At 47.7% G+C, this 10,530-nt stretch overlaps 1 protein-coding gene across 1 annotated transcript in view; it reads left to right on the top strand.

Annotated features, from left to right (window-relative positions):
* NONO (non-POU domain containing octamer binding) overlaps positions 1–10,530 on the top strand; it is a 49,589-nt gene that overhangs the window by 1,021 nt on the left and 38,038 nt on the right. The gene's annotated exons all lie outside the window — the stretch shown is intronic.

Below are 10,530 nucleotides of genomic sequence, written 5' to 3'. Positions count from 1 at the left end.
TTCCATCTCAGTTGAGCCACCTAGTTTTTTCTATATTGCCTGCCTTCCTCGATATATACTTGAATCCTTGGCTGCTCTGCTTGTGGAGGTGCCTGGTCACTATCTTTCAAGTTGAGGGGAGCTGATCTAATGGAGTTAAGTGGTGTATTATTAATTCTAGGCGCAGTGTGGTGGCCTAAGAATGGGTTCTGGAGTCAGACCAGATTTCTAATCTCAGTTCTGCCTACTTTTTAGCCAGGTGACTTTGGACAAGTGACTTGTCAAGTGAAGGGCCTTAGCTTTCTCCTCTTTAAAACAGATAAGGAAACAATCTAAATGTCCAATAATAGGGGATTTTGGTTATACAACGGACGTAGTCATTAACAACCACATTTTAGGTAGGGCGCAGTGACTCATGCCTGTAATCCCGGCAGTTTGGGATGCGGAGGCACATGGATCCTTTGAGCCCAGGAGTTCCAAAGCAGCCTGGGCAACATGGTGAAACCCCTTCTCTACAAAAAATACAAAAAATTAGCAAGGTGTGGTGGTGCGCACCTGTAGTCCCAGCTACTCAGGAGGCGGAGGTGTGAGGATCACTTGAGTTGGGAGGCAGAAATTGCAGTGAGCTCAGATGGTGCCACCGCACTCCAGCCCGGGGCAACAGAGGAGGACTCTGTCTCTAACCAAACAAAACAAAACCTCACATTAAAAAAAAAAAGAAAAGAAACTAATGGCAGACAGCACAGAGAATTTTTACAGTAGCGAAAATACCCTCATGATACTGTAATAGTGGATACATGTAAATATACATTTGTTCAAAGATACACAATGTAAACAACAAGGGTGAACTAACTCTAATGTAAACCGCAGGCTTTGGTTAGTAATGATGTGTCAATGTAGGTTCATCGACTGTAACAAATTTACCACTCTGACCCGGATGTTGGTAGTCAGGGAAGTCATGACTGCGTGGGGGAAGGAGGTATATGGGATTCTCCGGACCTACCTGTCAGTTTTGCTGTGAAACTAAAATTGCTCTTAAAAAATAAAATCTTCATTAAAAAAAATTAAAACCCATAGAATGTACAACACCAAAAGGAAGCCCTTATGTAAACTATGGGCTTTGGTTGATAATGTGTCACTGTACATTCATCACTGCAACAAATTTACCACTCTGGACAGGATGTTGATAGGGAGGCTGTGTCTGTGTGGGGAGGGGTACAAAGGACTCTTGATACTTTCAGCTCAATTTTGCAGTGATGCCAAAACTGCTCTAAAAAATAAAGTGGGCCAGGTGCAGTAACTCCTGTAATCCCAGCACTTTGGGAGGCCGAGGCAGGTGGATTACTTGAGCCCAGGAGTTCAAAACCAGCCTGGGCAACCCTGTCTCTACAAAAAATACAAAAAAAAACTATCCTGGTGTGGTGTCGTGCGCCTGTATTCCCAGCTACTCCAGAGGCTGCGGGGAGGGTTGCTTGAGCCAGGAGGCAGAGATTGCAGTGAGCCACAATTACTTCACTGCACCACTGCAGCCTGGGCGACAGAGCAGGACACTATCTGAAAAACAAAAACAAAAAACAAGGCTTGGCGAGGTGGCTCACGCCTGTAATCCCAACACTTTGGGAAGCCGAGGCGGGCAGATCACCTGAGGCCAGGAGTTCGATACCAGCCTAGGCATCATGGTAAAACCCCATCTCTACTAAAAATACAAAAATTACCCAGGCATGGTGGTGCACGCCTGTAATCCCAGCTACTCAGGAGGTTGAGGTAGGAGACTCGCTTGAACTTGGGAGGCAGAGGTTGCAGTGAGATGAGATCGCGCCACTGCACTCCAGCCTGGGCAAAGAGCAAGACTCTGTCTCAAAAAAACAAAAACAAACAAACGACAACAACAAAAACACACACAAAAACGCCACTTAAAAAAAACAACAACAGCTGGGCGCAGTGCCTCAGGCCTGTGATCCCAGCACTTTGGGAGGCCGAGGTGGGCGGATCACCTGAGGTCAGGAGTTCAAGACCAGCCTGCCCAACATGGTGAAACCCTGTCTCTACTAAAAATACAAAAAAAAAAAAAAAATTAGTCAGATGTAGTGGTGGGAGCCTGTAATCCCAGCTACTCGGGAGGCTGAGGCAGAATTGCTTGAACCCAGGATACAGAGGTTGCAGTGAACCAAGATCAGGCCACTGCACTCCAGCCTGGGCGACAGAGACAGACTACCTCTCCAAAGAAAACAGAAACTAGCCAGGCGCGGTGGCTCAAGCCTGTAATCCCAGCACTTTGGGAGGCCGAGACGGGCGGATCATGAGGTCAAGAGATCGAGACCATCCTGGCTAACACGGTGAAACCCTGTCTCTACTAAAAAATACAAAAAACTAGCCGGGCGAGGTGGCGGGCGCCTGTAGTCCCAGCTGCTCAGGAGGCTGAGGCAGGAGAATGGCATAAACCCGGGAGGCGGAGCTTGCAGTGAGCTGAGATCCGGCCACTGCACTCCAGCCTGGGCGACAGAGCGAGACTCCGTCTCAAAAAAAAAAAAAAAAAAAAGAAAACAAAAACCAATGGCAGGAGGCACAGAGGATTTTTAGGATAGCAAAAATACTTTTCATGATATTTTAATAGTGGATACATGTAGGTATACATTTGTAAACCGCAGGCTTTCATTAGTAATGAAGTGTCTTTTTTTTTTAATCTGATGTGTCAATGGAGACTGATCCATTGTAACAAATTTACCACTCTGGTCAGGATATTGGTAGTCACGGAAGCTGTGCCTGCATGAGTGAAGGAAGTATATGGGAATCTGTACCTACCTATCAGTTTTGCTGTGAAGCTAAAATGCTTTTTTTTTTTTTTTTTTTTGAGAGGGAGTCTCACTCTGTCGCCCAGGCTGCAGTGTTGCGGCGGGATCTCAGCTCGATGCAACCTCTGCCCCCCAGGTTCAAGCGATTCTCAAACCTCAGCCTTCCCAGTAGCTGGGATTACAGGCGTGCGCCACCATGCCCAGCTAATTTTTGTATTTCTAGTAGAGACTGGGTTTCACCATGTTGGCCAGACTGGTCTCAAACTCCTGGCCTCAAGCTATCCACCCACTTCGGCCTCCCAAAGTGCCAGGATTACAGGCATAAATCACTGTGCCTGGCCTAAAACTGCTATTAAAAATGGCTGGGTGGGGTGCCTCACCTGTAATCCCAGCACTTTGGGAGGCCAAGGCGGGCAGATCACGAGGTCAAGAGTTCTATACCAGCCTGGCCAACATATAGTGAAACCCCATCTGTAATAAAAATACAAAAATTAGCCGGGCATGGTGGTGGGTGCCTGTAATCCTAGCTACTCAGGAGGCTGAGGCAGGAGAATCACTTGAACCTGGGAGACGGAGGTTGCAGTGAGCTGAGATCATACCACCGCACTCCAGTCTGGGGGACAGAGCGAGACTCCATCTCCGGAAAAAAAACAAAAAACAAAAAAAACTGCTATTTAAAAAAAAAAAAAAATGGCGAGTCATGGTGGCTCACTCCTGTAATCCCAGCACTTTGGGAGGCCGAGGCGGGCAGATCACCTGAGGTCAGGAGTTCTATACCGGCCTGGCCAACATATAGTGAAACCCCATCTCTACTAAAACAATGCAAAATGAGCTGGGTGTGGGGGCACAAGCCTGTAGTCCCAGCTACTTGGGAAGCTGAGACAGGAGAATCGCTTGAACCTGGGAGGCAGAAGTTGTGGTGAGCTGAGACTGAGCCACTGCACTCCAGCCTGGGCCACACGGCGAGACTGCATCTCTCAAATAAAAAAAAAAACATATATATATATATAATTTTTTTTTTTAGATGGAGTCTCACTCTGTCGCCCAGGCTGGAGTGCAGTGGCCCAATCTCTGCTCACTGCAAGCTCCACCACCCAGGGTTCATGTCATTCTCCTGCCTCAGGCTCCCGAGTAGCTGGGACTACAGGCGCCGGCCACCACGCCCGGCTAATTTTTTGTATTTTTAGTAGAGACGGGGGTTTCACCGTGCTAGCTAGGATGGTCTCAATCTCCTGACCCCATGATCCACCCGCCTCGGCCTCCCAAAGTGTTGGGATTACAGGCGAGAGCCACTGCTCCTGGCCATAAATAAAATTTTTATTAAAAAAAATTTAGGCCGAGCGCAGAGGCTCATGCCTGTGATCCCAGCACTTTGGGAGGCCAAGGTGGGTGGATTGTTTGAGCTCAGGAGTTTGAGACCAGACTGGGCAACATGGCAAAACGCCGTCTCTACCAAAAATACAAAAAATTATCCTGGCATAGTGGCGCACGCCTGTGGTCCCAGCTATGCAGGAGGGTAAGGCTGGAGGTTGCAGTGAGCTGAGATTGTGCCACTGCCCTCCAGCCTGGGCAATAGAGCAAGACCCTGTCTCAAAAAAATAAATATATAAATAAAAATAATTTTCTGCATTTTGTATTTCCTAAAATTTTTTTTTCTTAGACAGTCTCACTCTGTCTCCCAGGCTGGAGTGCTGTGGCACGGTCTCGGCTCACTGCAACCTCTGCTTCTCAGGTTCAAGCGATCCTCATGCCTCAGCCTCTTGAGTAGCTGGGACTACAGGTGTGTGCCACCACACCTGGCTAATTTTTGTATTTTTTTTAGTACAGATGGGTTCCACCATGTTGGCTATGGCTGGTCTCGAACTCCTGACCTCAAGTGATCCACCCACCTCGGCCTCCCAAAGTGCTGGGATTGCTAAAGGCATGAGCCACCACTCCCAGCCTTGTATTTTCTAAACTATTCTACTGAGCACATATTGTTTTTATAATCATGAAAAAATATTAGCACCTAAAAATAAGGGCTGGCCAGGCACGGTGGCTCACGCCTGAAATCCCAGCACTTTGGGAGGCCGAGGGGGATGGATCATTTGAGGTCAGGAGTTCAAGACCAGCTTGACCAACGTGGTGAAACCTGTCTCCACTAAAAAATACAAAAATTAGCCAGTGTGGTGGCAGCTCAGGAGTTTGAGACAAGCCTGGGCAACATGGTGACACCCTGTCTCTACCAAAAATACAAAAAATTATCCAGGTGCAGTGGTGCACACCTGTGGTCCCAGCTACTCGGGAGGGTAAGGCTGGAGGTTGCAGTGAGCCAAGATTGTGCCACTGCCCTCCAGCCTGGGCAACAGAGCAAGACCCTGTCTCGAAATATATATATATAATATATATTTATATATATATATATAAATATATAACATATATATAATATATTTATATAAATTTATATAAATATATATAAAATATATACATAAATATATATATATTTATATATATATATAAAATTTTCTGCATTTCGTATTTCCTGTTTTATTTTATTTTTGAGATGGAGTCTCGCTCTTGTTGCCCAGGCTGGAGTGCAGTGGCGTGATCTTGGCTCACTGCAACCTCCACCTCCCGGGTTCAAGTGATTCTCCTGACAGGCTTAAATTTTTTTTTTTTTTTTTTTTTTTGAGACGGAGTCTTGCTCTGTTCATGCCATTCTCCTGCCTCAGCCTCCCAAGTAGCTGGGACTACAGGCACCCGCCACCACACCCAGCTAATTTTTTGTATTTTTAGTAGAGACGGGGTTTCACTGTGTTAGCCAGGATGGTCTCGATCTCCTGACCTCATGATCCGCCCGCCTTGGCCTCCCAAAGTGCTGGGATTACAGGCGTGAGCCACCGCGCCCGGCCAACATTTTGTTTTTAAGGAGCTGATGTGCATAGAAAGAGCCTGGCCTTTACAATCAGAAAGATGAGGATCCAAATCCCGATTCTACCATTGAGTATTTATACAGCCACTTTGAACCTCAGTGTCCACAAATGTAAAATGGAGATAATACATCATAGAGATGTTATTAAATGAAATGTACACCTGCATGACCACAGGTGCTCAATAGATACTGGTTATTGTTTTGTTTTTTTTTTTTTTTTTTTTTTTTTTTTTTTTTGAGACGGAGTCTCGCTCTGTAGCCCAGGCTAGAGTGCAGTGGCCGGATCTCAGCTCACTGCAAGCTCCGCCTCCCGGGTTCACGCCATTCTCCAGCCTCAGCCTCCCGAGTAGCTGGGACTACAGGCGCCCGCCACCTCGCCCGGCTAGTTTTTTGTATTTCTTAGTAGAGACGGGGTTTCACCGTGTTAGCCAGGATGGTCTCGATCTCCTGACCTCGTGATCCACCCGTCTCGGCCTCCCAAAGTGCTGGGATTACAGGCTTGAGCCACCGCGCCCGGCCTATTGTTTTGTTTTTAATTTTATTATTATTATTTTGAGATGGAGTTTCGCTTTTGTCTCCCAGTCTGGAGTGCAATGGCGTGATCTTGGCTCACTGCAACCTCCGCCACCCAGGTTCAAGCGATTCGCCTGCCTCAGCCTCCCGAGTAGCTGGGATTACAGGCATAGTCCACCATGCCCAGCTAATTTTTGTATTTTTAATAGAGACGGGATTTTGCCATGTTGGCCAGGCTGGTTTTGAACTCCTGACCTCGGATGATCCACCTGCCTTGGCCTCCCAAAGTGCTGGGATTACATGCGTGAGCCACTACACCCAGCCTGGTTACTGTTATTCTAAGAGAAATACATCTGGTTCCATGGAAGGTCCAGAATTTCCCAAACTGGAGCTTTTGTAACCTTAAAATGAATATATATTTTGTCTTTGAATAGACCAAGAGTGGCCACAATTGGTAAGTTTGAGTATGTATCTGCCGCATACGAAAGGCTCTAACATAGAATGGGCTAATATTTCAGGGGAAGGAAGAGTGTGGCCTGCAATATAGTGAGACTCTGTCTCTACAAAATAAAAAACAAAAATTAGCTTGGAATGGTGACATGTACCTGTCCTCCCAACTACTTAGGAGGCTGAGGTGAGAGGATGGCTTGAGCATGGGAGGTCAAGGCTGAAGTCAGACATGATCATGCCACTGCACTCCAGCCTGGGTGACAGAGTGAGATCCTGTCTCAAAAACAAACAGGGCCAGGTGTGGTGGCTCATGCCTGTAATCCCAGCACTCTGAGAAGCTGAGGCTGGTGGATCACTTGAGGTCAGGTGTTTGAAACCAGCCTGACCAACATGGTGAAACACCGTCTCTACTAAAAATGCAAAAATTTGGGGGGCATGGTGGCATGTGCCTGTAGTCCCAGCTACCTGGGAGGCTGAGGTAGGAGAATCGCTTGAACCCGGGAGGCGGAGGGTGCAGTGAGCTGAGATCGTGCCACTGCACTGCAGCCTAGGTGACAGAGGATGAAGTGAGACCCTGTCTCAAAACAACAACCAACAAAAAACAAGCAAACAAACAAAAAAACACAACAGAATCCATGTGGTTCCAGAGTTGGTTCTACAGAGTGAACCTCACCCTAATCAAATGACCACTAAAGAGTCTGCAGCATAATGCTTCTTTCAGAGTTAACCATTCAGATGTTTACTTGGGGTTCTACAGAGTCGCTGTTGATGTCCATGGAAATCCTTGAATTCAGAAAATATTATACCTCCATTTGTTTGATCAAATTATATGTGAGTTTGCCTGTTGTGAAAAAATAAAGTTTGAGGCCGGGTGCAGTGGCTCATGCCTGTAATCCCAGCACTTTGCGAGGCTGAGGCAGGTGGATCATGAGGTCAAGAGATCGGGACCATCCTGGCTAACACAGTGAAACCCTGTCTCTACTAAAAATACAAAAAATTAGCCAAGCGTGGTGGCGGGCGCCTGTAGTCCAAGCTACTCAGGAGGCTGAGGCAGGAGAACGGCGTGAACCCGGGAGATGGAGCTTGCAGTGAGCTGAGACTGCGCCACTGCACTCCAGCCTGCAAAAAATTGCTCCTAACTCCACTATCTATCCCAAACCTATAAGAACTAATGATAATCCCACTACCCTTTGCTGACTCCTTTTTTGGACTCAGCTTGCCTGCACCCAGGTGAAATAAACAGCCTGTTGCTCACACAAAGCCCGTTGGTGGACTCTGTTCACATGGATGTGTGTGACATTTGGTGCCGAAACCCGGGACAGGAGGACTCCGTCAGGAGACCAGTCCCCTTTCCTCGCCCTCACTCTGTGAGGAGATCCACCTACGACCTCGAGTCCTCAGACCAACTAGCCCAAGGAACATCTCACCAATTTCAAATCAGATAAGCAGTCTTTTCACTCTCTTCTCCAACCTCTCTCGCTATCCCTCCACCCTTTAATCTCTCCCTTCCTTAATTTCAGTTCCTTTTCCTTTCTGGTAGAGACAGGAGATGCGTTTTATCCATGAAGTCAAAACTCTGGCACTGGTCATGGACTCAGGAAGGCAGTCTTCCCTTGGTGTTTAATCACTGTGCGGATGCCTGCCTGGTTATTCACTCATATTTCAGAGGTGTCTGATCACTGTGGGGACGCCTGCCTTGATCCTTCACCTTGGTGTCAAGTACCACCCCACCACCACCACACACACACACACACACACACACACACACACACACACACACACAATGTGTCTCTACCCTCTCTTTTCTCTGGGCTTGCTGTCTTCACTATGGGCAACCTTCCACCTTCCATTCCTCCTTCTTCTCCCTTAACCTGTGTTCTTAAAAACTTAAAACCTCTTCACCTCACACCTGACCTAAACACCTTATTTTATTCTGCAATACCACTTGACCCCAATACAAACTCAACAATGGTTCTAAATAGCCAGAAAACAGCACTTTTGATTTCTCCATCCCACAAGATCTAGAAAATGCTTGTCGTAAAATGGGCAAATGGTCTGAGGTGCCTGACATCCAGGCATTTTTTTTTTTTGGGGGGGAGGGGGGACAGAGTCTCGCTCTGTCACCCAGACTGGAGTGCAGAGGCACAATCTCGGCTCACTGCAAGCTCCGCCTCCTGGGTTCACGCCATTCTCCTGCCACAGCCTCCCGAGTAGCTGGGACTACTGGCGCCCGCCAGCACACCCGGCTAATTTTTTGTATTTTTAGTAGAGATGGGGTTTCACCATGTTAGCCAGGGTGGTCTCGATCTTCTGACCTCGTGATCCTCCCGCCTCGGCCTCCCAAAGTGCTGGGATTACAGGCGTGAGCCACTGCGCCCGGCCGGCATTCTTTTACATATCGGTCCCTCCCTAGTCTCTGTTCCTAATGTGACTCATCCCAAATCTTTCTTCTTTCTCTCCTGTCTTTTCCTTCAGTCTCTACCCCAAGCTCTGAGTCCTTTGAATCCTCCTTTTTAACAAACCCATGTGACCTCTCCCCTCCTCCCCAGACTACTCCTTGCCAGGCCAAGCCAGGTCCCAATTCTCCCTCAGCCTCCGCTCGCCCACCCTATAATCCTTCTGTCACCTCCCCTCCTCATACCCGGTCTGGCTTACAGTTTTGTTCTGCGACTAGCCCTCCCCCATCTGCCCAACAATCTCCTCTTAGAGAGGTGGCTGGAGCTGAAGGCATAGTCAAGGTTAATGCTCCTTGTTCTTTATCCGACCTCTCCCAAATCAGTTAGCATTTAGGTTCTTTTTCATTAAATACAAAAACCCAGCCCAGTCCATGGCCCATTTGGCAACAACCCTTAGACACTTTACCACCCTAGACCCAGAAGGGCCAGAAGGCTGTATTATTCTCGGTATGCATTTTATTACCCAATCTGCTCCCAACATTAGAGAAAGCTTCAAAAATTAGATTCTGGCCCTCAAACCCCACAACAGGACTTAATTAACCTTGCCTTCAAGGTGTACAATAATAGAAAAGAGTTGCAATTATTTGCCTCCACTGTGACAAAAACCCCAACCACATCTCCAGCACACAAGAACTTCAAAACACCTGAACCACAGTGGCCAGGAGTTCCTCCAGGACCTCCTCCCCCAGGATCTTGCTTCAAGTGCCAAAAATCTGGCCACTGGGCCAAGGAGTGCCTGCAGCCTGGGATTCCTCCTAGGCCGTGTCTCGTCTGTGCAGGACCCCACTGGAAATCGGACTGTCCAACTCGCCCAGCAGCCACTCCCAGAGCCCCTGGAACTCTGACCCAAGGCTCTCTGACTGACTCCTTTCCAGATATTCTTGGCTTAGCGGCTGAAGACTGATGCTGCCCAATCACCTCAAAAACCTCCTGGACCATCACAGACGCTTTGGGTAACTCTTACAGTGGAGGGTAAGTTCGTCCCCTTCTTAATCAATACAGAGGCTACCCACTCCACATTACCTTCTTTTCAAGGGCCTCTTTCCCTTGCCTCCATAACTGTTGTGGGTATTGATGGCCAGGCTTCTAAACCTCTTAAAACTCCCCAACTCTGGTGCCAACTTGGACAACATTCTTTTTTTTTTTTTTTTTAGACGGAGTCTCACTCTGTTGCCCAGGCTGGAGTGCAGTGGTGTGATCTTGGCTAACTGCAAGCTCCTCCTCCCGGGTTCATGCCATTATCCTGCCTCAGCCTCCTGTGTAGCTGGGACTATAGGCACTTGTCACCACGCCTGACTAATTTTTTATATTTTTAGTAGAGACAGGGTTTCACCATGTTAGACAGGATGGTCTCGATCTCCTGACCTTGTGATCCACTCACCTCAACCTCCCAAAGTGCTGGGATTACAGGCATGAGCCATTGTGCCTG

The sequence above is a fragment of the Theropithecus gelada genome, chromosome X (genome assembly GCF_003255815.1).
Source record: "Theropithecus gelada isolate Dixy chromosome X, Tgel_1.0, whole genome shotgun sequence".
Classification (NCBI taxonomy): Eukaryota; Metazoa; Chordata; class Mammalia; order Primates; family Cercopithecidae; genus Theropithecus; species Theropithecus gelada.
Note: the sequence above shows the minus strand (reverse complement) of the source record. Positions and strands in the feature narration are given on the sequence as shown.